At 37.7% G+C, this 26,564-nt stretch overlaps 1 long non-coding RNA gene across 1 annotated transcript; it reads left to right on the forward strand.

The window, feature by feature from the left end:
* The first annotated feature begins 10,457 nt into the window (after positions 1 to 10,457).
* Positions 10,458 to 25,572, forward strand: LOC108502177. Its single transcript, XR_001876356.1, has 4 exons — positions 10,458 to 10,545; positions 21,245 to 21,351; positions 23,583 to 23,635; positions 25,534 to 25,572. It is a non-coding gene; the product is annotated as an uncharacterized LOC108502177 (long non-coding RNA).
* The last annotated feature ends 992 nt before the right edge of the window (positions 25,573 to 26,564 follow it).

Raw genomic sequence — 26,564 nt, forward strand, 5'->3', positions numbered from 1 at the left:
GAATAGTCCAGCTGAGGTGTTATGTAAACTTTATGTCTGACTGCTCATTCAGCTGGAGAGAGCTGCTAACAACATGCCCTCATCTCTTAAATAACAGAGGGAGGGTTGACACTGGGAATGCTGGCTGGCCTTCTGCCAAGTTCAGCTTCCCCAGCCCCCTGTCAGCTGGGAAAGCTCAGGTACCTCCTTATGCCAGGGAGCAGCACAAGAGTGCTCAGCTGTGTAAGGCAGCGATGGGAGCTGGCACCGTTCCATGGACTGCGGGAGCTGCGCGGGTACGTGCCAAGCTGAGATCCCGCCATATGTCCTTGCAGATCTGATCGAAGCAATGTGTATAGATTTTGAAATTTTTCATTGCAGACACAGTATCTGGTGAAGTTTTTTTGAATTAGCTAAGCTTGCTAATGCTGACTGTAACAGAAATGCAGATGTTAAGCATCATTATACTTTAATAATTATGCAGAAAAGCTTAAATATAATTTCTGAATAATTTTGTATCAGGTGCTGGAACAATAGATATAGCTGGGTCTTGTTTAATACAAAAGGATTCAATTATAGCCTACTGAAAGCCTTGAATTCCATTTTATCTACCAATACATGTGATTTTTTAATAAATACTAATTGAATGTATTTTTTTATCTGCCTTTCAAATGACTGGATGCAAAGCTAAAACTGCTCTTCTGAGTGTATTTTGCATAAATATGGGCAACTCACGAGTGAACAAATGCAAGACTGTTAAAATTCAGTTTTAAACAGCACTTGTATATAGAAGTATAGCAATTGTCTCTTTCAGGGAATTGAACTGAGAAGGGTAATGAAGTTCTGTTACTCCTTTTGCTGTTGGAAGATAGTTTCTAAACCAGAATAGATGACCAATATTTAAGGGAAGGCTTTGGAGAAAGGGCTGGAGTGTCTGTATATAGCAGAAAGTTCTTCATAAAGGAAAACGGTGCCGCAGAATTTTGTGAATATATGTTATCAAGAAGCTTCATGAGGTTAAGCATGAGCTCCACTTTTGCTCTTACAGTCCACAACCAGTTTTGATTTTAATGCTTTGCTCCCAGCATGGACATCCCACCATGTTATTCCCACACGCCACTGGAGAACACACCTGCTGTCGTCCCCTAACCAAGCCACTGAGATCACTTTACCTGCTGTGTTCCTGCTGAGCCATTAGCAGAGCATTTCTAGACAGAGTGTCAGGGAAACTTGAAGTACATTTTGGAAGTATCTAGGAAAATGAAAAGTTAATTTTGTTCAAAATTATTTCTGTTAAGTATGATTCAAGTGAAAAAGTAAATAACAGCACTGGTTTTGACATTTGTCCATTGATGGTCTGGAGTGGTCGATGAAAGGCTGACAACTGTCTTTATGAAACATAGCAATTTAACAAGTTATGGTTAATATAATGAGCAAAATTATTTTATCATTATGTGATAAGGTAATAAAAATAAAAAGGTGGTCAGTTTATAGAATATATGCTACTATCTGACATTTGATCTGAGTCAATGCTGTGATAGAAGCTAAAAAAAAGTGTGTCCTCCATTATTTAAAATTTTCCCCCACAAGGCCCCTTGAATTATCAAAATATTTTTAGCCAGCAGTCATAATGAAAATTCCATATAAATTATACTCAGTGTATCCACTCAGATAGATCCCTAGACTAATTCTCTGTTAAAGCACTTTCTGTCAAAGCTTAAATATGCAAAAATATGCAAAGATTACCAAAGGAATTTGAAAAATTTCTGAAAGTGCATCAGTATGGATATATATATATATATATACATATATATATGTACATGTATAATCTATCATGTTTGAAGTATAATCAGAATGTATTCTTATTACCAATGACATTTTGGAGCCTTTAATGGAACATACTGGCAATGATAGATTTCACTAAGTGTAACAGAGGCTATGACTACATGTGGAGAAATGGGAAACAGATTGAATCAACTTGGGAAATCCCAGTCAATCCAGTAAGAGGTGACCTGAATTGCCTTTGGGACAGAACTGTCTCTCTCCATTGATTATTGAGAAGACTTAGGGAAAGCTTGTGCCATACTCAGTTTTCTCAAAAGACTGCAAGAGTTGAAAAATCTTTTTTATCTGTTGTTTGTAGCTAAGGGTGAAACAGACAGCTGTTTAAAGTGCTTTCCCACGTTGAAATTCTATTATTCTAAAGTTTGTATTCCAACAGCATCCAGGACCTCCAGTCACAAACTCAGTGTTTACTGCAAAATCTTCCAGCAAAGGTTTGGTTCCTGTCCCAGAGGTTTTGCAATTAATTTTTTTCAGTCTGTCAATGTACCTTTAGTTATAGCATGTTATTATGATGTTTAATGAAGGCAAAATGACAAAAAATGTTTTTAAGGAGAGCAAACTTTGATTTACTTCTACACTGTAGATAAAGGAATCTTTTTCAATTTCAAAATATTTGTTTATTTGGAAGAGTATGTTGATGGATCTTCAATTTTATTCTTCTCATCCATTCCAAACATTCCCACCCTTTTTGGAGCAAACTTTTCCTTGAGAAAATGAATGTTTTACGAGCCATTTGGGCCAGCTCTTTTTGTGCCTTATCCTACATATGAACTTGCTCTTCTTTCTTCCTCACTTTCTTCCCTCTCCATAGCTTCTTTTGGGCTGGAATTTGCTGAGATTCTGCAAGCACAGTGGAATGCAAATAGAGCTGGACCTTCCCAGGATCAGCCCAAGCTACTGCAAAACTTACCTTCTTGTGCTTGCCAAAGTTCACCTTGTGAACTTACCTTGCTTGTGCCGCAGAGGTACATAACTGACCAGATGTGGTGAGCTACTGGTCCTGTCCAATATTTTCACCGTGAAAGGGGTTCCTTGGCCATGGGTGGTGCTGAACTGTGTCAGTGTGCCTCCCTCACCATGTTTCTCTAAGCCTGTGTTAACAGTGGCAGTGCCAGTTGCTCAACTTTGAGACTTGTGAGCAGGAATGGTTCTAAAATACAGTTATGTTAGAAATCTTCATTTCCCAGGGACCTATGGAGTGTGATAGCCAAGGGAACTTGAACATGGTACTGATTTTGGAGCCTGTGTCATAAGGAGAGTGCTGTGAGAATTAAAATATACCTCTGCTTTTGCTCCCTATGAGATAACTATTTGTGAATAGTCCTATGCTCATTTTTCTGTATGTATGTTTCTCTATTACATGTATATTTTGTTAATTGTTTTTTAAAAAAATCCATGCCATTATCAATATATCTGTAAAAAGCCTTTTGGGGTAGGAGAAAACTGTAGAAAAATATGTTTTGACAGATTTTCAGAAGAGGACCTCTACTGACATTTTTCAGAAGAGGATCTTTTTTAAAATAGGATGATGGCTTGAGTTATGCTTGTATGCCACACTACACTGCTCTTTTTTATCCCATGTATTTAGCATGTTATTCCTTGAAAACAATTTTAGGTACAAAGATTGAAGCCATGAGAAATGAACATCTGGAAAAAAATTACAAGGCTGTTCACCAGACTGAAGACACAGTGTATGATGTGCTCATCCTTGTGAAAATTCTTCTTTTGTAAGTGCTGCCAAGGTCAATGTCAGCTTGAATCCTTTAATGCATACTATAAGTGCAAGCCATGCAGATTAGATCTGCCCAGAGCTATTCTTATTTGTTCATCCAGCTTTTAAAAATACATGTTTGTGCTTTTCCATTAAAAAAATCTCCATTAAAAAAATCAGCAGTTCAAGCTTGTATCAGGTCTTTCATTATGCTCATTCTCCACATACTTTTTATTTTGCCCCAGAAATATGTCCAAGTTTCCATCTGCACATTGCTGCATGTATTTTCACATTCAATAACAACAGCATAATGTATTTCCTGCATTTTCCAGATAAGTTAATGAAATTAGATTATGCAGGGAATAAAAATAGTTCAATGTTAAGATTCGTTATGGGAATCTTAATGTTTACTAAAATGCTGAACTAATAATATTGAACATGGAATTGTATTTGTAATTGCTTTTATCTCTAGAATGAATCTTTACCTGCATGAACTATGTCATTAAAGGCACAAAGTAATCCGAAGTACAGCAATATTTCATGCAGTCCCATTTATTCGATTAAAGCTCCTATTTTTCTGAAGCTTCCAAGGAAAGAGAAGGGGGGAAAAAAGTCCCTTTTTTGATATCCTTTATTAAAGTGTGAAGTCAAATGTGAGGTTGTTTGTATATCAACAGATCTTAGGGCCAAATCTGGTAGTATTTTTTTGCATCAAACTGTTTTTCTCTGGCAAAGAAAATATTGGGAAAAAATCTAATTCGGCCCAATTCCTGGGCATGGTCCTCAAGGATTCCTGGATTGTCTATATGACAGGGAGGTATGTGACACTTCCTGAGCAATCACAAACAGGAGTAGTAGGAGTCAATCTTTGCATCTAGAATCTACATACAGAGATTTTGCAGCTTTGCCCTTGGCAGTCTCTTCCAAAGAGCTCAGGAATATCTCTGTAACAGTGGGTGGACGCTTTGGGACAACACTGGTGTAGAAATCTGTCATGACTATTAGCAATTTGTTCAGGATAGGCCAAAATTTTGGTATCAGAGATTTTCTATCACCACCAATTATTCTGGACTACCAAAGGCATTCACTGGGTTTCAAGGAGGTGATATTTGGCTTCCCAGTTTGATAACAATTGATATTGTTTCACTGCCACTAAGACATCTGAAATTCAGGGGGCGATGACCTTACAAATATCCCTTTTGATTCCCTTGCTAGCAAGCAGCTCTCCTGGCTTCACTCTGGAGAAAACTGTGTGCTTTTAAAAGTTTAAACTACTATTTTCTTCTGATTCCTGCTCACTCATCTATCCTTGCTGTGCCTCTTGCTGCTGCTGCTGCTGGGCTGCTGACAGCTTGTCAAGCTGGCCCTGTCATAGCCTGTTGATGTTTCCAGGCTGTTTATTGAGGTGCTGATTTTGAATCCATGGCAAGACACCGGGTCTGTTGTTGGCACGCTTGTCCCACTCTGTACTGCTACAGTTCTTACTGATCTCCTGTGAGTTACTGACAATTTATGTCATGCTGGTTCCTTATAAGAAAAATGATCTCTCTTAAGACTGTGCAATGGGTTATTTTTTTTAAGTAGTGACTGAATTGAAGGGTTTGGGTTTGTTTTTTTCATTTGGTTACTTTGTTTGTCTGTTTTGGGGTTTTTTGTATTTTTTGTTTGTTTGTGTTTTTTGGTGGTTTTTGTTTGATTTTGGTGTGGGGTTTTTTTTAAGATTTTCTTTGTGTAGTAGATCTTTTTTTTATGAAGTTTTTTTCATAGCAATGAATGACAGAAAAATAGTCATTCTGGAACAAGGAAAAATTTAGCTCAACATTAAGCATAACATTTTTTTTCCAGTGTAGATTCTTCTAACAAAAGTAAACAAGCACAGCACTAAATTTTAAGCACCAGTTGCAAAACTGGCCAGGAATATTTCCCTCAGTGAGTAGTCAGGACATTTACACAATGTATGGGGGGCTTACATTCAAATCCTTCCTCAAGAAACATCACTTCTTCACCTTCTGCCTGCCTGATGCATGTTCTACATGTTGTACTCTGTGGGTGTATCTTTACTCAGTCAGACATTCTACTTTGTATAATTATTTTAATAGGAACTGACAGCTGCTTGTTCTACCTTCTCAATAAGAGTGTGAGCATGTAACCTGTTACATCATTTTCATCTCCTCCCTCATGAACACTTGCACAAGATGGAAGAAGAAATTGGAACAACTCATGCTAGAAAACATTACAGTCACTGCAGTGGTCACACATTCTGTTCTGAAATTCTGTTTCTGAGATCCCTATTCTTAAATACGCGCTGTAAAACTGCTGTTGTTATCTCTGTATGACCCTGTTGAAAATAATTCCAAATGGTTTTGTTTGTAAATAAAGAAGTTTTTTTTAATTCCTGTGTCACAGAGCTGTGAACTCTGCAGAGAATACGGTGACTCCTGGAGCAGGAGCTGTGCATGTACCAAGAGAATTTGTTCTCCATCTTGATCTCAGCTTAGTATCAGTTCCTGAGGGAGGATTAGCCTCTGAGATGATGACATTAGTAATGAGTTGTGAGTCTTGAAGAACAAAGTGACTCCTTACTGACAGTTTCATCACTTCAGTTCTTAGATGACTTTGAGTTGAAGTATGTGAAACTAAGTACTCAGTCTCAGTTTCATTGAAATCCACTTCACAGAGAAATCAAATCCAGGTATATCTACTTAGAAAAGTTATGATTTTGGTGTCATAATAGTACATAACTTTTTGAAAAGCTCACAATAGATTCTTACCTAACGAGAATCTCCAAAAGTTCCTCCTCGTTTCAGTCTGATAGTACAAAAATGAATAAAAGCTCTTAAGCTTAGCTATAACTAAACTGGGGATGTTATTCCGAGCCATCCTATTTCTGCTCGCTCTCATGATGCTACGGTATTTATTGAGGTTATTTGCCCAAACTGCTTCTCTTGTCAACCCAAGCTATGGGAAAAATCTGAGTCTGACCCATTGTCATGGTCAACACTTGTTCACTGCTCAGATCACAGCTCTCTTACAGCACCATCTCACCCATCCAAATGGGTGAGTAAGGCGACTAAGGGTCAGCTGAACAAATCCCATTATGAAGTATTATTTTTCCTTTCAGCGAAAGAAAAGACCTCAGAGTTGAACGGTAAGTCCTCTGGTCATGAGGAACCAGAAGTGCAACTCTCCTTTATGCTGCCCCTCTCATGAGCTGAGCGGCCTAGAGAAGCAAAGATCCTCTTTATGAACATATTTAATCCAGCAATATCAGGTGATAAACCACAGCATTTGGGATTATGTCTTTATAAAATCATACTAACTGAGTCTATTAGAAGCCTTCTCCCTCAAACTCCCTTCATATTTAATTAATTTAGAAAATTAGCTTCAGCTTCTCTTCTCTCTTCCCTGTATTTCCTACTCCACATTATCATTTTTATCCACAAGGATGTTATTTTTTCATTTCACTTTTATTGTAAGATTTTTAAATTCCTTTTTTTCTTTTGCGTGTATCAAATTCTTATGTATCCACAGCTGAATGTGTGTTGCATTTGAACTGGTGTTGTGGAAACTGCAAAAACTCTTATAATTTGTTATTATCAGATGGAATGACATGTCTCAGAAAATTAATTTTATTACGGAGACTTGGATTAAATTGATTTGATTGTCAAGCTCCCTACTGTCAATCTTTTCAACCACTAGTAACCTCTGCCATTTTTTTATTTAGTAAACCACTTCTGTAAGACCTGCCAAATTATGATCCAGGTGAAAGGGGCAGCAAATGCAGTTCCTGCAGCCACACTGTCAGTGTGCACTAGCCACACTGACACGTCTTTATAAGCACTTTCAAAGTCTGGATCCTTCCTTTGAAAGTGGGGGACATGGACCATTTTATTTATTTTCTCATTTATTTGTCAGATAGAGCATATATTTGTGCTAATTTCCTGAATCTAATAATCTAAGACACTTCAGCAGAAAATGTGCTTGCTCTTCTATAAAGACAAGGAACTCATGATGCCCATTTAATGATCCCCAAATCATTGACAGGGGTTATCTGTACTGATGTCCTCAGTGTCTCATGGAGCATGGCACGCTCATGGAAGCACGCTAAGATGGATAATTTTGGACCTTGCCCTGGCAGTATTGGGCACCTTCCAAGGCCCTGTTCTGAATGATGATCATCCTTCCTTGTGGAGAAACATAAGAAAAAATAATTTCAAACATCACTTCTTACTGATAACCTTTACATAACATTATCTCAGGAACCCACAGCAAGGTGAACTTTCAGAAGATCCACTCTAAGTTGAATTTTCTTAGGCTGCTGAATTCCCAGTGTTATTATCTTGTTCCTCATATCAGCTACAGGATTACTGCCATGAGTAGTGACATTGTATGAAAATCATGAGTAACAAGATGATAAAGTTATACAATGTAGATCTGGGAATTGTACAAGCAATCTGAAAAAGGAAGGAAAGCAAAATAGATACCAGGCAAATAGGATTCCAAAATACTGGCACTTACTAATCTTTTCTGAAGCGGAAGACTCAACATATTTGCACAAACTTCTGAAAAATGTGTACTTTGTGTGAGTGTACTATTTGGCTAAAGAGAGCAGTGTCTCTGTCTGACCATCAGGCTGTGTGTCCTGACTGAGAGCAGATGTGAAGCTGCTTAAACTGTTTGGAATATTATTTGAATAACACTGAAACCCAACAAACAGAGGAATATTCTGCAATTATTCATCTCTTCACAGATCTGCAATCTGCAGAAGTCAGCCACATGAACCCACATATTTATAATAAGAAAAAACACTGTTTAGCTGATGATGGTAACTGGTATCATCTAGCGGGTTATTTCCAAAACTGTCACCTGAGATGTCATAGACTATTCTTGAATTTAAGAAGAAAATATTGGGTTTTTTTCAATTTTATATAGGTTTGAGTGACTTACATGTTATTTTATGGTAAATTAAAAATCCTGATTTTGTTTTCAGTTATAATACTTTAATGCAATCTACGTGATAAGAATAAATTTGGTTTTGATCCCGCAAAGTAATATGAATGTTGTTCTGAGAGGATATGAGAATGCACAAACAAATGCCTTGAAAAAGGATCTTATCAGTACAGTAAGTATATATCGTTATTTTGTCTGCAGTACTACCATTCTGCAACTACAGTGTTTCTGCTATTTTTAAACACACAGCGATTTCTTGTAAAATGGCTTTTAAATCCTACACTATCTCCATGTAGTGCAGGCATATTTATTCCAATTTTAAAGATTTATTTTCTAAAATAAACAAAACGAAACAACCAGAATGGTTTTGCTAGCACAGGGACACAGCTTATCAAAATGTTAATCTGTAAAATTCCTTGGCATTGTTTGACTTTTCTGTAACCATTTAAACATGTTTTAAATGCTATTTCTTGATTCAGCAACTGATTTGGCTGTTCCTTCCCAATTGTGATTGATGCTATTGATTAGCTTCTCAAGGCCTCTTGAAGTCAGTAGGACACAATTAATTTAGGCTGTGTACTTCATATCAGAAATTCTGTAATCAGAATAACTGATGTTTCCTTCTAGACTGCTCTTCACTGCCACTGATTTTGTAACAGATCAAAACCAGCATTACCTGTGATTAAACTGTAAAATCTTAGTTCTTCTTGTAATTAAAACATAAAGAATATACAATGAAAACATGACAGAAATTATTAGTGATAATTCCTACTTAAACAACAGTAGCACAAAGTCATTTAATAATACCTCAAGGGCAAAATTATTTGGGAGTACTATGATTTTGGTTTTATGCATGAGGAAAGGAAACTAATATTAGAAAATATAAAGATCGCAGGGTAAAATATTTGTAAATCAAAGGAAAGTCTAACTGGGGTTTGAATGAAATATTTTGAATATTTCTTAAAAGAAGTCTGTTTCGATTTGAAGCTCCCAGTTTAGCATGATCTGTAACAAAATTCCCACTATAGTATGTTAACATTAAATGTACATTTGTGGTTTTACTCTAAAATTTAGCAAATAGGTTTATTAGGTAACTGGAAATTAGCTTTCTAGTGGCTCAAATACCGTGTTAAGAAAGTTTTTTCTCATTAAATTACTTTTCTGCTGGAGATTCATTAATATTCATTCACCAAAATCTAGCAAAGGCCAGCCAAAAGGTAGTTGTGTGAGGACTGAATACTTTTCCTTGGAACTTTCTGTATATTTTACAGCCATTTTTTTCCTTCTACTCCTGTAAAACTAATTTGCAGTAGGATTTACTGGCTCTGTCAGGTCTCTCTTACTCCAAGGCAACCTTTTAGATGTTATATCTGATGCAGACACACACACACACACATTCTCACAAGAGTGTTGTAAATTTACACTGATGTGGGGAATTACCAGCATCCCTGGAGAGCAGCTCACTGGGAACCTCAGTGGGAGAGCCCCATGAGCAGTTGGAGAGAGCAAGTAATCACTTTGTGTCAAGAAGAAACTCCAGTTGAGTCAGGAAAAATTTTCCAAGCCTCAGATTGGTGCTTGGCCAGGAGACTGCAGCAAACCCCTTACTTTTAAAGGAGTAGCACTTGAGTATTCAGGAATTAATGAATGAACTAAGGAATTGAACAGCATTAGGGAATGGAGGTGTGCTGACTTCACATTTCAGCCAAAAAGTAAAACCTCTGCAAATAAAGGGCATGTCAACATTATATAATGAGGAATGGCCTCAACTCAGGCTCCAAATAATAGTAAATTGTTATTTATTATAAACAACTAGCTGCTTTTAAGATTGTCTTAAAAGTTCAAGTTTAACCCTAGGGGACAATTACAGATTGCTAACTCAAGCTGCTGTATCATCACTATTTCAACCCAAGAGCAGTGGATAGTATTTTACTTGTTGGAGTTTTATCCTAGGTATAGTTTATGATCTGCTTTGGCATCATGGCAGTGTTTGGGCAGCAGGGGAGAGCCCTGGCTCACCTTTGTGTGGCTCTTGACATCAGGAGGAGCTCCCTAGACAGGTGAGATTTCTTTTCCTGGGGAAATATTGAGTGTTTGTGGAAGGGAGAAACTTCTGGAGCTGAGAGAGGAAGAGGCAGAGACCACAGTGGGAGCAATTCTGCCACAGCAGGAGAAGATGTAAGATTCTCTAGAGAAGCAGGCACAAGATCATTCTTCAAGGTGCTGTCAAGGAGACTTTCTTAAAACTGCATAGGGCTTTCTCATGCCAAATACCCTGTAAACAAGGGTAAGAAAGACAAAAAGAACAGGAGAAAAACTTGTTTTTATTTTAATCAGTCTCGCTGAGCAGAGCTGTGTCCTACACCTAGAAAGTGATTTTGTGATAGTTTTTGTTTGGATTAAACAGCATGTGAGATTCAGAGCTTCCTGATATCTTTGGTGACCTTCTCTGGGAAAACATGAGGTGATTGTGTCTGTCAGTCTGGCTGACTTGAAGCTTATGAATCAGCTTATTCAGACTTACCTTTTTCCTGTAAGTACTGTGGAAATGTTAACCAAACTAATCAACTGCCAGAAGCTGCCCAACTGAATTGGCAATAATTCCTGCAATCTCACTGTGCCGCAGGGACACTGGGTGCTGCTAAATCCATTCTCCCTCTGTTCATTATAATGGCAGAAATTTAACACAGATAGGTAAAAGTTTTTACAACATAGCTGTTACAGAAAACCATCATATTCTTTCATCAAAACTGTTTTTCTGGACTTGCAAAGACCCTGGTCAAATGTTAAAACTCCCACCTTTGTCCTTTTTGCTCCACGGCCTTGGAAAAAGTCTTCACAATTTCTTTTTGGAAGCAACTGTGCAGAAAATATTTTATTTACACAAAGTAGTCAGCAGGGCTGAAGGAGGAAAGGTATTACTCATGACCACTGATGTGGTATATTGACAGGATCCCAGAAACCAACTCTTACCCTCCTCCCAGCTGTATAAATGTACACTGGAATCTAGCACCACATACCTTTGCATATATACACCTACATAAATAGAGAACTGATATAATGAGAGCATTTCCATTTGTTGCTTTGCCTTAAACTTTTCTTATCTCACTTGAAAATACCGTAACAGTGAGAGTTTCCCAGCCTTGAGGAGCCCATTTTTATGTGTAGGAAGAGAGGTCTCTCAGAGCTCACTGGGCCAGAAAGGAGAGATTTATAATGGTTATTTTTATTTTTAAAATAATTTGACTAGTAGGCACTCAGCTGAAAATGACCCGTTGATGATTTTGGGTCTAGTTCCTGTTCCTAGAATTGATTTATATTTAGTTAAAATATGCACACATAGTTTTCTGGTAGTAAACCAAGACACAAGTCTCTGCTCTCAAGTGAATCCCCTAAACATAATTTTATTTAACATTTTTGTCACTGTGTTCTAGAGAAATTTGAGTGAGTTTCCCATGGTGAGATTGTTTCAGTGAGGAACAGTAAGATATCATCCTCCATCCTCATTCTGCCTTCAGGAATAGCTACCAGTTGGGGTTAGGAGATGGAGATTTGGCCTTGTAAGTCTGAAAAGAGCATTCATCCCACTCCAAAGAGAAATGGCAGTGTAAAAGGTAGATAATACTGTCACAAACGTGTCCTGCAGGGTGTTTGCTTATGTCAGCATCCAATACGGTCTGAGGAACTTTGCAGATCAAATCCCAGAGACACCTTGTTTTTTCTGAGACCTTGGGCCAGAGCTGATACACACTTACTCACAATAGGGTGGCTTGACATGTACAGAGATACTTTTTTTAGCACTTTGGGGTAAAGAAAAATAAAATAAAATAAAATAAAATAAAGCAGAGTGATTAGGTTTAGCCAGCTGCTTAAAGTGGACTTTGAAACCTATGTTCTGCCCCATATATCTGACATGAGTCAGGTAGTACTTGCATTGGATGTGGAAGAGATTTTTGTGGTCACTTAAAAGTTAGATGTATCTGAAGAAAAATAATGCATTCTGCATGGTCTACTGGAAAAGAAAATTAAAATGTATGTGTCTGCTCTTATGGAGAGAATTAGGCTGATCAGCCTGATTCGGTCTCACATGCTGAGAGACATCAGGCTTCCCACGTTGCTCATTTCTTCAAGGATAAATGGCATCTAAAATGAAGACTGTGAATAAATGAAACTGTTCTTTTGAGTTTAATTCAAGGTAAAGCAGGTGTCCAACACAGGTACATGTAGTGCCTCCACCTTGCAAAATAATTTCACTGGGTTTTGAAAAGATACAGATATAGCTGTTACCAGAGGTTTTCCTAATAGAAGATATGAACTGTTGCAGCAGACCCCCAAGAGAATTACTAAAACTAGGCTGATCATCCCAAAAAGGCTGAAAGTGTTAACATTTTAAAACAAAAACTAATTAAAATGCAGAATTCTTTATCGCTAGGCATGGCTTATCATGTTAAGAAACTGTTTCATGTGAAACCGGATAAGAAGAATAATAAAAATGGAGGCAACAAGCAACAGCAAAAATACAATAATAAGAAGAATACTGTGTTTTCTGATATTACTGCTGACATAAAAGTTACTCATTCTGTATTTTTGTATGTAGAGACGTTATGACAAACATTTTGCAGGGAACGGATGACATTTCTCTAATTTAAACTGGGAACTAAGGCAAACCAATCCACCAGCATCAGTTAAAATCAATAAGATCTACAGCAATTTTCTACAGGGGGTGGGATTTAAAGACAGCCAGTGATGAAAAAAATTATACACTAATGCCTGAATACAGATTTAAAAAGAAAAAAACCCAAACCAAACACAAAACCCCTGTGGGCCAAAGCTGTCCTCAGAGAGCACGCATTTTCAATGTGCAGCAGATAGCAGTGACTAAGTGTCATTCCAGGAACAACAGTGACATAAGAATTAGCAGCTGTTAGGCAAGCTTTGGACAGTAACAAGTACTTCTGCGTGAAGTCATCAAGTTATCTTGTTTCTCCTCCAGTTAATGTATTAAGGGGTAATTTAAAATGAAGATCCCACTCTACCAGTCATAATAGAGTTTTATTTTATCTCTTTCACATTCTTGCTAGGGAGAATTAAAAATGAAACACGTACTAAACTCCCATTTGTCTCTGGGCCCATCACTGCAGTGAGAAATACCTTCCTCTGTGAACTGAAATCCAAGGATTTAACATCATGCATCACGCTGATATAAGGCAGACTCTTTTGCCTAGAGGACACTCTAATGATCCACTCTCTGTAGTTAAAGTTGCAAATGATTTCTGTTTGAGCCTGGCTTTTAATCTTGCCATTTAAAATGGCCAAAACGAAATTAATGGTGTTGATATATTTGTTTGTTCTAGAAAATTAAAAGCTTGGTGAGAAGTTGATAAGCAAATTGCATTAGTAAGATATGGTAGCATTAATAAACTTCCTTCAGTAAACTTCTGACTTTCTTTTTTAATGACTGTTATGTCTCAAAAGCTTCTGGGCTATAGTGGCACCAAACATAGTAATTTTTATTGATCTCAGAATTCAAAGTGAAACCTCTGAGTGTTTGAAGATTGTAAAGTGGTTACTATTTAAATAATCCCAAACATATTTGGAGAACATAAACGAATTTTATGACTAATGGAAATTAAGTTTTTTTATGGAATCTGCAAATTTTTAGTTTTTTACAACAACATTTTATTCCTTACATGAAAGATGAGAGGCTGAACTAAGGCAATTCTCATATAGCACTTATTAATGTTGTTATTAAGTATCCACATCATATCTAGGAATCCCAAAGTATTAAATTCCCAGGAACATTGCCACTGAGATGAAGTCATGGTCCAAGGAAGGTTCCAGGTAACACTATGGTAAGGAAATCAGATGTAGGCTGCGTTGAGGTTGCCTGCACGTGACAGAACTCAGATAAAACAATGTTAATCATCGTCATTCAGGTGATTTCACTACTGACAAGTTTGAAAGGAAAGTAAATAAAAATCAGGCAAATACCTTGGACTGATTTATTGGCCAATAACACTGATGACTGACTTAGGAGCTGTGAGTGACAGATCCTACATCTTCTGAGTAAAGTTATTATATTCTTATATGTTTTGGGGACTTCTGTTGAGTCCCCAACAGAACGGGCTAGAGAACTCCAGATTAAGCTAGGAACTGCTTGGATTCAGAATGATTCTTCGGATGTCTAACATTATTTCTAGTATGATTAAGGTATATATCTTTTTTTTTCATTGCCTCATAATTAGTCAGAAATCTCACTCTTCAGGCCAGGCAAAAAACATCTTCATATCTGTTGAAGCATCTAACCAACAGATTCCTTGCTACTGTATGCTTTCACTGCACATTTGCTGGAATCTCACATACTTATGTAGATTATAAGATCATATATGGATTAGTCTGACTTCCTTCTCCTAAACTCTTCTTACAGATTGTGATCACTCCCCAAAATACTAAAATACTAATGTGCAGTAACAAAACTGGTTAGTGAAGAATGTTTAACTGAACATTTCTAAACTTAAGAGTTAAGATATTTAGATGAAGCTTGATTCTGAATTCAAGTCCAAGTCAAGAACAAATGCAAATATCTTTTTGAAATATGGGGCAATTCAGACCTATTTGATAGCATCAACAAGTGTACAAAAATCCATCTGCCCATATGTTAATTGAATACTGAAAGTCAAAAAGCAATCTATTCTCATTTTACAAAGTGATTGTTTCTTCAAATTCAAAGATTCAGTAAGTATACTCTGCAAAAAATCAGATTGATTTTGCAAATAATATTCAAATTGAGCTGAACACTTTGGAGCCTTTGGAAGAAAGTGCTACCATGTACCAAAGCAATAGTAGTGTAGCAATGTGGCAATGCTTAAGATCACAGATTATTTGGCATCCTGTATAAATTCTGTGACATATTTCAGGAACACATTATGTTATTTAACTATAAGACTTGAAATGCTTGGCACTAGACTTCAAGACTGCTGCAAGTAATAGTACAGGCAGGCCTCTCCAGTTTGGCTCTGCTTAATAAGTGATCCAGAAGGCCCTTTTAAAAGATATTTTAAGCCCATTTAAAATCAATAGACCAAATGGCTGCTAGGATCACTACTGACTTCATTGGACTCAGCCTTTTTATCACTATTCTTCTGGTGCCAAAAAGATAAGCGGAATTACATTACTCCTTTTTTACTGGTCTGAAAACTGAATCAGGACAGGAATGCCTCACTTTCCTCAGCTGACTGCAGGGAAACTTTCTAATTTAGTTAATGTAACCGAAATACCTTTGTAAATGCAAAAAATTTTGTATATACAATGACTGCTGCTCCTTGGCATACTTATCCTGGTAAATGTGAAAGAAGTGCTCTGAGGGAGATAGCTGCATCTCTTTCTTAGTGGCAGCTGCTGGATCTGGGGGGGGGGGTCATTATACCCCTGCTGCCAGACTGTACATAAAGCATTTTTTATTCAGTTGTCCAGAGAGCTGCACATTTCACTGCCTGGTTAAAAAGCAAGTTGTTATCACAGGTCAAATTCCAACCAGGTGTTGTTTGAAACAGAGAAAGTTTTGAACTGTTACAGTTGGGAATTCATTAGAGACAAAAATTGAAAGAAGAAGGAAGAAGCACTCAGCAAAAAGACCCAAAACCCACTGTCACATTTGGCACCTAACAGTGACTTCATCCCTCTGCAAACATAAAAAATATTTCGATGGATGCTGCTCATGGACTTTGAAGAAATATCTCTAGGATAGAGGTGAAGCCCCAGATCTTTGGATGTTCTTGGAAGTATCTGTTGCCTTTCTTCAGTATCTTCACTCTACAAGGTGTGGTTTTACCATGAGGGGTAGAGAACAAACTCCATCCACTAAAGAAGTGTATCTTCTCCCTGTTAGCTGAGATGCCTCCCCTCTAGAGGGTACAGAGGGCAGTGTGTGAGGGAGTGTAGCAAATCCCTGTCCCTGCAGGAGGGCAGTGGCAGTTTTCCAGGTCATTATGCAGAGTGGACGTACAGGCTTCACTCCAAGTGTACTAAAGCCAGAAGTATAGCTTTCATAAACATTAGTGATCTTTCATAGAATCACAGAATGGTCTGCATTAAAAAGGACCTTTAAAGATCATCCAGTCCAACACCCCTGCCATGGGACATCTTTCAGCTGATCAGGTTGCTCAAGGCCCCATCCAGGTTGGCCTTGAACACTTCCAGGGATGGGGCATCCATAACTTCTCTGGACAACCTGTTCCAGTGCTTCAACACCTCCACCATAAAAAAAAAATATCTTCCTTATGTCCAAGCTAAATCTAACTTCTTTCAGTTTAAAAATGTTTCCTCTTGTCCTGTCACTACAGGCCCTGGTAAAAAATATTTCTTATAAGCCTCCTTTGCTTATTGAAAGGATGCAATGAAGTCTCCCTAAAGACATCTCTTCATGCTGAACCACCCCAGCTCTCTCAGCTTGTTTTCCTAGGAGAGGTGTTCCAGCCTTCTGATCATCTTCATGGCCTTCTCTGGACCTACTCCAACAGGGATTATGTTTGAATTGAAGTTTTTCTGTGATCTGCAGTGTAGCACTTCATACACAGGAACATGGTAAAGATAGTAGTTTTCCATCACCAAAAAAATGTATCTTCCTTCTCATACAGGAAGTTACAAATGAGGATTAATGAATTTGTGAGGAGAGAGAATAAGCTTCTGGTCACTCTCTTCCTTTCTGTGCCAGCAAGGAAAAGCCTTGAATTCCTCCCCCCTCCTCTACTTTATTATACATGGCTCATAAAGATACAAGGATAATTTTTTAAATCTCATTGTTATATGTATTGCAAATAGATTAATTTTTTTAACTGATCCAGTCAACTTCTTGAAAGCACTGAGAATCATTAAACTTCATTTTATGATGCCAGGAAATGCTATCTCACCACTGAGGACCTGCTTAAGTGTTGTCATAGTAAATACCAAGGTGCATGTTTATTTTGACATTAAATTAAAGTTGGTTCAGAAGAATTAATTGCTTTCAGGTGTGCTCAGCTCTTCCACATAAGTGAAGCTTTAGTTCCAAACCACAACTCCATCCATTAAACTCTCTGGTCTGAGTTCAATCACATCATCACCCTCACTGGATTTTATAAGTGCTTTTGCAAAAGCCAATGATGTTTGGGATAAAACCAACACAGAGTTTTGTGGTCTTGGGACAATTTATCTTTTTATTGATGAATGTATAAACTATATTTATATTTTTTGAGCACACAGCACAGCCTTCTAGCTCTCAGCCATCAGCCAATAGCCCCCAGGAACACTTGGACTGTACCTTTCCCTGGGTCCAGGCAGGATTGTGCTGGCTTAAAAGTTAACCAGCAGGGGAAATGAACTCAACTCAAAAGAGAGATTATAAATCAGAATAACAATTTAATAAAATAATACAATAAGTACGATTATACAGACAAACATTTGGTCTTAACCCACAAAACCCAAATGTATAACCCAGCACCCTGGGACATGAACAAAGTGGTGTTCTTTGGGCCCCCCCTGAGTCCAAAGTAAAGGGAGAGGGGAAGAAACCTGCTGGTGGGAGAGCTGTTGCAGTCTGGTCAAAAGTGGTGACTGCAGTCCAGTTGGGGGTGGTGGTCTCAGTCTGGTTGAGAGCGGTGAGCTGCAGTCTTCCTCTGGATCCCAGGAGTGGTAAAAAGGTTCCAAAACTCCAAGTTTATATATTCTCCAGTTCAAGCAGGAATGCTCAGTCCTTCCCTCAGAGCAGGGAATTCCATAAAAGGGTGTGAGGACAGGAACATCTTCCTATCTCACAGGCATCTTAACACCCAGTTTATAGCTTGAGGAGTCAGGAGTGCTCTGGGCAGATGGTGTAAATGCTCTATTGATAACAGTTTCTGGGAAATGGCATGGAAAGCTATAGAATACACAGTTTTGGGTTACACCCATCCAGTGATGAATTGGTCCCAGCTGTTCTAACTACAACAAGGATGATACAGCCTCTCATGCCCTTGCACAACAGCATCCTAAGCTTGTAAAATGATGTCCCTTTGTAGGCAGGGTGTTGAAACTACAACTGGATACAGCTGGAGTCAATGCTGGACTTCTGAGTTATGTCATTATGGGTCAAATAGCTGGTTTATACTAATCTGTTTAACTTGAAGTAGAGCAGAGGAGGAAAAAGTGTTCCTGCTGCCACACACCAGCATTGGCTTGGCAATAGCAGCAGAGTCCTCCTGACTCTGATCAGGAGTCACTGATAGCTGAGTGTCTTCTTTTTCACTCTTCTGTGGCTGAAATTTATTTGATTTTCCACCACTAGAACAAATACATGTTTGCAGAACAAACTCTGTTGGGAATGACAAGAATTGGTGCTGCTTCTCTGCTGAAACCACTGTGATTTTAAATTAAACTAATTGCACTTTAACAGAGCAGAAAAAAACCCAACAATCGAAAAACTTGTCTCAGCTGGGAAATTAGGAACTCACTTGAGAAATGTATCCTAATTTGGGCTCAGAGCCAAATCACACTCTGTGTCGAGTGCTATGATATTGCTGCTTACAAGCACTTCTTTTGGTCCAGGCTCTTCTACATAATGTCATATTCTTGACTCAGGAATGAGCAGAGCCTGAGCTGTGTGAGAGGGTCAGATTTCTAGGATGAGGTGGCAGCTGAATTTATCTTGCATGAGTTCTGCAAATACAATGAAGTTATTTTTAAAAAAGACCAGCTTTAGCTTTTTCTTTGGATTTTGTTTGCTCAAGTAGCCATACATTCATTTCTGAGACACTAAATGTTGTGCATGTGTGTTAAATATGCCCTAAACAAGACATAGTCATGTCTGCTGCACTACAGCAGAGCAGAAGAACATCCAGTTCTGAATCAACCCTGAGTAGGAAACAGGACTTGCTTAGAGTTCTGCAATTCTGTATATGTGCAAAACTTTAAGTAGCTCTAACATAAATGGGAGATGACTGGTATGTTTTGTGTCTAGTTTGGGATAGACTGCAGCTGACAAGGTCTGGTGAAACATTTCAATTAAATATAATTTATTTTGAATGCAAAATATGTTAGACATATTATCCCTTTATTGAATTTTCTAGGTGTAAAAACTATTTGTCTACCTGAAATCATCAGCCTGATAGTGAAATCATGTAGCTCTATTATTTATATAAGTGATTCAGTGATTTTTATGTCCTTGCAGGTTATTTTTCACAAGAATTAGCTGCTAATTTCTTGCCAATCTTTTTTCCTTTTGTTAAACAGTGCATCTTGCTTAGTTAGTCAGCAGGATTTCCACTGAGTCCCAAAGACTGACTCAGAGGGTTTGCTCATCCCATTCAGAAAGAGTAGGGCAATTCAAAAGCTGAGATAGAGGGACTCTAGTCTTTCATTTATTTATTTTCCCAATAACCTTGCCAATCAGGACATCAGTCAGTCCCACAGACTCATTCTATTTAGACACCACCTTATTTAGACATTGAATAAGGAATGAGTCTCCAGAGGACAATTCAAGTTGTAGTTGATTTGTTAATTTGTTTCCAGTGATGTCCATCTTTCCCTGTTGACTTCAGGATATACATAAGGCATCCAAATTCCTAACTAAATACCTACAGCCAGCTGAGATGAATATGGTGTCTCACTCATACATGTTATACATTGCTTGGATTTCTTAGGGAATGGCAGTGAGCTGCATAACACGATGGGCACATGTGTAGATTCATTGCCTACATCAAGGAGTAGACAACTTCTCAAAGAGGATTTATGGGGTTTAGTTGAAAACTTTGTAATTGATGAGGTGATATTTATATGAATTAGGATTTGGCAGACAAAGCTTTATTGCTAGGGTTTGAATGGAGAGCCTGTTTAGTTACCATTGATCATTGTTCCCAGGAACAGAGCACAACATGGAAGTAAGGGGCAAAAGAGGCAACAAGAAAATAAAATCTACTGTTCTTATTTACTATTTATTTATTTACTACGTTAGATAAAGAGAAAAATGGGTCAGAGAGAAAAGAGCCATAGAGGTTCTGTAGAGAAAGGCAGTGGATACAATGCTAAATGAATTTGAAATTGTTAGAGGTGAGGTTTATAGCAAATAGGTCAATGAATTATTTTTAAGGATGGGAATGTCTGAGATGAAAAGTGATTCACTCTCTAATCACGAAATTTCTGTCTTCACATTATGCACTTTCACTAAGTTGCAAAAATTAAGCCCTCTCATTTTGCATGATCCCCTTTTGTCATGAATTTGGTACCAAACAAGATGAGTGTTAAAAGAATTATTTCAAAAAGAGATTCTTGACTAGATAAGTTATAATCCACCTTCTAAGAAATTAGTAAGTCTTAAATTCTGAATGCTCTGGTTTCAAACACACAAAACTACTTTTATTTCTAAAATAATATTCTGGAATGGTAATTTAAAACTAGGGAAAAACCTCCAAATGAATAACATAGAAATTGTAATGTGGCAACTCACTCTTCCTAGAAGAGCTCTGATGCATCAAATGCAAAAAAGAAGCAGAATGTCTAGGCAGTGAATGTACAGCACAGCAGTTCCTGGCTGGGCAAGTTTAAAAATTAAGTTCTCTGAAAAGTCACGAGAAATAGGAGGGGGTATCACTACAAACCTCTTTCTAAAGGCACAAACCTTTACTTTTGTCCTTGGAAAAGACCTTGAAAGAAAGTGTGAAGTCTATCATCTTGTATTTTTGGATAAATAAAGTTCAGATGCTTGAAACAAAAGGAAAATTCCTAAGCATGCACTGCTGTCTTTTTCAGATTACATTCACTGTGATTCATGCTGTTATTCTTCATTTTCTTGTCCTGTACCCTTGGGACTGCTAGAAGATTGCAAAGGGATGAATGAACACTGCTTGGACAAAAAGGTGAAAGGCATATCTATCATAACTTGTTTTTTTTTAATCAGATAATTTGTGAGGAGGGTGCAAAGTAGTAGTAAATGTCCTGGGTAGATAGATGATTTTTTTTTCTTTTTGAAGTTAAGAATGTGTTTCTATGCAATTATGTGTAAATGGCAAAAATACCAATTCATCTGAAAGAAAGGACACTCCATGCTAATGTGCTGTGTAATATAATCAGGTGGGCATTGAGTGATGTCCTTAAGGGACAGACACATAAAAACAGCACTTCTGTTGAGCCTCTGTTTCCAAGAACTTCTGTGACATGCATTTCCATCTAAAAAGGCATCCTAGAATATAAGATAAGAAGTGTCAATCATCGGTGAGTCAGGAGAAAGTTGTAACAACGTTAATGTGTGTGTAGGTGGCAGAAGTCTGACTGTTTCCTCTCCTGGTTTCTGCTCAAATTGTTTTCTTTTCTGTTTCCCTTCTGAGTTTTGGAGGAGAATTGTTCTAAAGAAAAGCAGTACTGACTGTCAACGACCACCCATTGGCATGGAACACTCTTTCACTGGGTTTTGGTTTTCACCATCAACAGAGACCCTGAGAATGACAGAGACACAGAAATTACATCTGTGCAAACAAATCAAACAGTGCCCTGGGGCTGGGCATTGATACTGGGAAAGTATTGTCTGCGTGACCTAATAACCATGACGTGGTAATTCTTCACCAAGTTCAGTAAATAAAATGCACAGAAAAGATAAATACTGATGCTGTTATGATGAAAATTGAGCCCATATTTTCTCATTTGATTTAGCTATACATTTAATTTTAAAGGGAGGCAGAACAGGTGCACAAAAACTTGGTCAAATAATCATTCAGTTGTCTGTCTACTATAACCACTTGAATTTTGGAATCCTAAAAACAGAAAATAAAAAGTTTTGGTTGAAGTTCTACAAACATTACCATATGTCATGGGTACTGAAATTCTGAGGCTGAGGCACATTCCTAGTGCAAGCAATTTCCATGTCGTACTGCTGGAAATCTTCTCCGATGCAAAGATACAGGGAAAAACCTGATCAGTATTTGTCTGACTCAAGCTGGAAGTGTACAATATTCTTCATTTTACTGTGTAAAATGTAGACTCTCAAGTCTAGGACTTTTGTTCCCATGATACATTTTAAACTTTCACTATAAGGGAAAAATCTCTGGAGTCAGCAAGAGATTAACTTCCTATCCTCCATGGACAATAAACACACTACATGGGTGAAGGGAATGAGAAACTTATCCTGCCCTAATATACATGTTCCCCATACTGATATGTGTATTCTCATAGTACCATTAATTTCCTCTTAAAAACTTTCCATGTTGCTTATTTACCTCAGTGGAAGATAGTCTGGTAAAATATTGACATTTTGAAAAAGAATCCTGTTCAGCACTGTGATTAAATCAAGGTTATTTTTATTCTTTGGTATAGGGAAAAAAATCCTCTTTCATGTAGTTGTAACATTAGTTGACCCAAGGGAATCAAGGCAGATTTTCTAACATTTCCAGAAAGTTTTCAAATAAATCAAAATTTAAGTGATGGATAGGTTTTTATACTGTGAACTATGTAATTCAATTTTTTTTTTTGTGAAAATTGTCCCAGTTAAGGACTGAGAAAGACTGTATAAGGGCGAAAAAAAGTTTCAGTTCCAATAAACCAGTATGTTCTGGAAAAAAGACCCTAGATTTTTAAAAACTACTTTGTGATTCAATGTATCTTAAAACACAAGAATAAACAGGTAATTTACTTACACAGTTTGATATATATTTTTTCCACGACGTGAGTCTTTCTAAGCGCACCAACCTCTTCTAGCATTTGAAGATCAAAAGTAAATTAAACTTTGGTCAGCTTTTGGCAAATTAAGTTAAATTAGAGCAGGTTATAATTTGATCCTGTATATCTGCTGAAATTTAATATTTCACACAAAAATAAAATGTTACATGAGACATTTAAAATGTGTCTTACAACAATGCAAGGAACTGTCTTAGTGTATGTCAAATGATTCACTCAAGCAGCTATAGGAATTAATGAGCCTGGCTTTTGTCTAACTCCAGTGCAAACCAGAACTCACTTTCTAAACTCCAGGGAACTAACACATGCTCAGCCAGAGCAAGTGGAAAGGAAAACCTTGGTTGCCCTCTGAAAAGGGAAAATAGAAGGGAAATGTAGTAGAACTGCGTGTGTGTGGACTATATTATTCTGTGTTTTGCAGAAGTAAATGAGGAGCTGGAACCACAGCCCCTGTCCTTAGGAATTCACAGTCTGGTAAGAGTGATTTGGAAAAAAACTAATTCAGATGAATAAATGATACTGATACATTCTGGTTAAACACATCCTGGGATCCAGTTTTGCCAAGACTACGTAAATATTAACCACCTGTTAAATATCATGCATGCCATTGTGAAATGATGTAAAAGGGGAAGGGATATGAAACTTGACAGAGTGTATTTTAAAATTTTAATTTTTATTTTTCTTATTGAAAGATTGCTATTTTCAGCTCCACTATTGCTTACAATTTGTAAGTTTCCTTCTCCAAAATTAACATGAAAAGATGTGAAACATAGAAGATTTTATAAAGGTTATGGTTTATATCCATTCTTTATCTCAGTAAAGTTATCATTTGAAGCTTCCAGGTTACCTCACGTCATCACTCCAGTTTTGCTGTAAGCAGTAGTTTCTTGCTCTGGAACCTCAGTTCATATTCATTATGTATTTGTACTTGTATTAAATGATGTGTTGATCATTTTATGCTAAAAAGACAAGAAGAAAGCCAGGTGTTTATTTCTCATCCACAGTGTAAACTCAAAAGACATGCTGGTCCTGCCTCATCAAATACAGTATTTGCAAGAACTCTTCCAGTTTACTACAAGGGAAAGCATCAAAAATGTCAAAACTCTTCTTCATTTGCTTTTAAGATTTTGTTAATTAGTGCTTAGGAAGGCTGTAAATGAGCCACAGCATTATTTATTTGCATCTGTATCTGTCTGAGATCCAGGTGCTCGGCATGAGCAGTCCTTTGCCTGATTTGTTCAATGCTCCTTTCTATTCACTCTCCTCACCACAGCCCTTCCCATTGTCCTTTAGCACAGGGAAAAGGGTGAAGCAGATTAACCTGCCAGCTTTATCTCTAGTTCTTATTTCTTAGAAATTGCTTTGCCCTCTCTATACTTGCTATGATGCTCTCAGCTTTTCCTGATTATTTTTTCTTTTATTTTTTCCCCCAGAAACTGCAAAAAGTATACCTAGCAAGATTAGCATAGAAATGCAAGAGATACTACAGGATTCCTTTTTTTAGAATATATATATATAAAATGGTCATAATTTGTCCATAATTTTCTGAACATTTTTATTAGAGTGGATCATAGCAAGAAGATCTTTACCTAATATTTTATAGATTTTCAAACTTTTAGAGAAAGAAATGAGAGAAAATTTGTGTCTGGACACCAACATTTATTTTTTTTTTGTCTATGATTTGCCATTTCAGAGATGCAATCAATAGCAATGCCCTAGTTCTAATCTTAGCATCCTAAAATTCAAGTAGTTTTTATTTCTAGTAAAAGAGGATGCAAAACCCCCAAGTTGACTGTAAGAATTTTTTAGCCTGTTGATTTGTTTTCTGACTTTACTAACATAAGAGAATGTCTCAGAGATATCACTGTTGGGCTTGCAGTTGCTTATAAGCTCACCTGGAAAATCAGTAATTGCAGAACAAAGTTCATAGACAATTGATGGAGATGCCAGCAGAGATGGTGAGGCAGCTGCCCCTGTAAACATAATGTATGTAACTCAGATGATTATTGATAAGCAATTAATGTGCATGGCTGGCAGCAAGTTTATTACATTTAAATAATTCAGTGTTTTTATCCTTAAAGGCACTATTTGTGTTTGTGATGGGTTGACAGGCACTAGAAAATGAAATCCTCTTTTTCTACATTGAGTGGAGGCTGCATGATGGGGCCAGCTCTGACTCGCCCCTGCGTTGGCTGTCAAGGTGCCTCTCTCCTTTCCTGGAAGACCCACTACACCAATAAAACACAAATCCTTTTGCATAAAGTTGCAGGTGAAAGTGCTGATGAGTAATTAGGGTCATATTCTTGCTGTATGTCTGGGCCAAGCCCAAAGATGCTTTTTTATTGTATTTATTATTATTTGTTATTTCCCAGCTGCGTTGGGCAGGACACGTCTCAAGGATGAAAGATCACCCTAAGATCTCTAAGATCTTGCTCTATGTTGAACTTGCCACCAGCTACCGCAAGAGAGGAGCCCCAAAGAAAAGATACAAGGACTCCCTGAAACAACATCTCAGCCTTGACCATATTGATCATCAAAACTGGTCTACTCTGGCCTCCAATTGGCCACACCTCCAATTGGAGACACACCATCTATAACGCTGCTGCTTCCTTTGAGAAAGCACGCAGAACCACTCTCGAGGAGAAAAGACAGCGCAGAAAGAACTGTGCCTTGCAGAATATACCACCTAAGGAGTCTTTCTGCTGTGCCTTTTGCAACTGGACATGTCTATCTCATATTGGCCTTTTTAGCCACCAGCGTGCTTGTAACAAATGTGAATAGAGCCCTTCCCAAATCTTCGTTCGCGAAGCCCAGCCATGATGATGATTATTATTTACTATTTCCCATACTAATCAGTGGTCTGGCTCAGACACACTTGATTAAAGTGAAGGTAGTTGGGAGTCAATATTGCTGGATGTCATCACAGCACACTTTGGAGTATTAAACACTGTGTTACAGTTGGTTTGCATCACTTGGAAAATACAATGATAACACAAAAACTGCTTTGCTTCTTCTTTCCTTTCTGCAAGTGAAAACTCAAGGATGAGAAATCAGAAACACAAAGGACAGCTGAGTGCCCCACAACGACATGGATAGCAGAGAATGGTGTGCAGGTTATACTCTGCCTCTCAGTGAGGGAAGCTTATAAAAAAGTGGGAGAGTAAATTTTTACATGGGTAGATAGTGACAGGACAATTGGGAATGGTTTTAAACCAGAAGTGGAAAGATTTAGAACAAATATTAGGAGGAAATTCTTTACTGAGAGGGTGGTGGCACTGGAACAGGTTGCCTAGAGAAGTTGTAGATGCCCCATCTCTGGAAGTGTTCCAGGCCAGGCTAGGTGGGGCTTTGAGCAATCTGGTCTAGTGGAAGGTGTCCCTGCCCATGGCATGGGGGTTGGAAC

The sequence above is a fragment of the Lepidothrix coronata genome, unplaced genomic scaffold, assembly GCF_001604755.1.
Source record: "Lepidothrix coronata isolate B3197 unplaced genomic scaffold, Lepidothrix_coronata-1.0 Scaffold113, whole genome shotgun sequence".
Classification (NCBI taxonomy): Eukaryota; Metazoa; Chordata; class Aves; order Passeriformes; family Pipridae; genus Lepidothrix; species Lepidothrix coronata.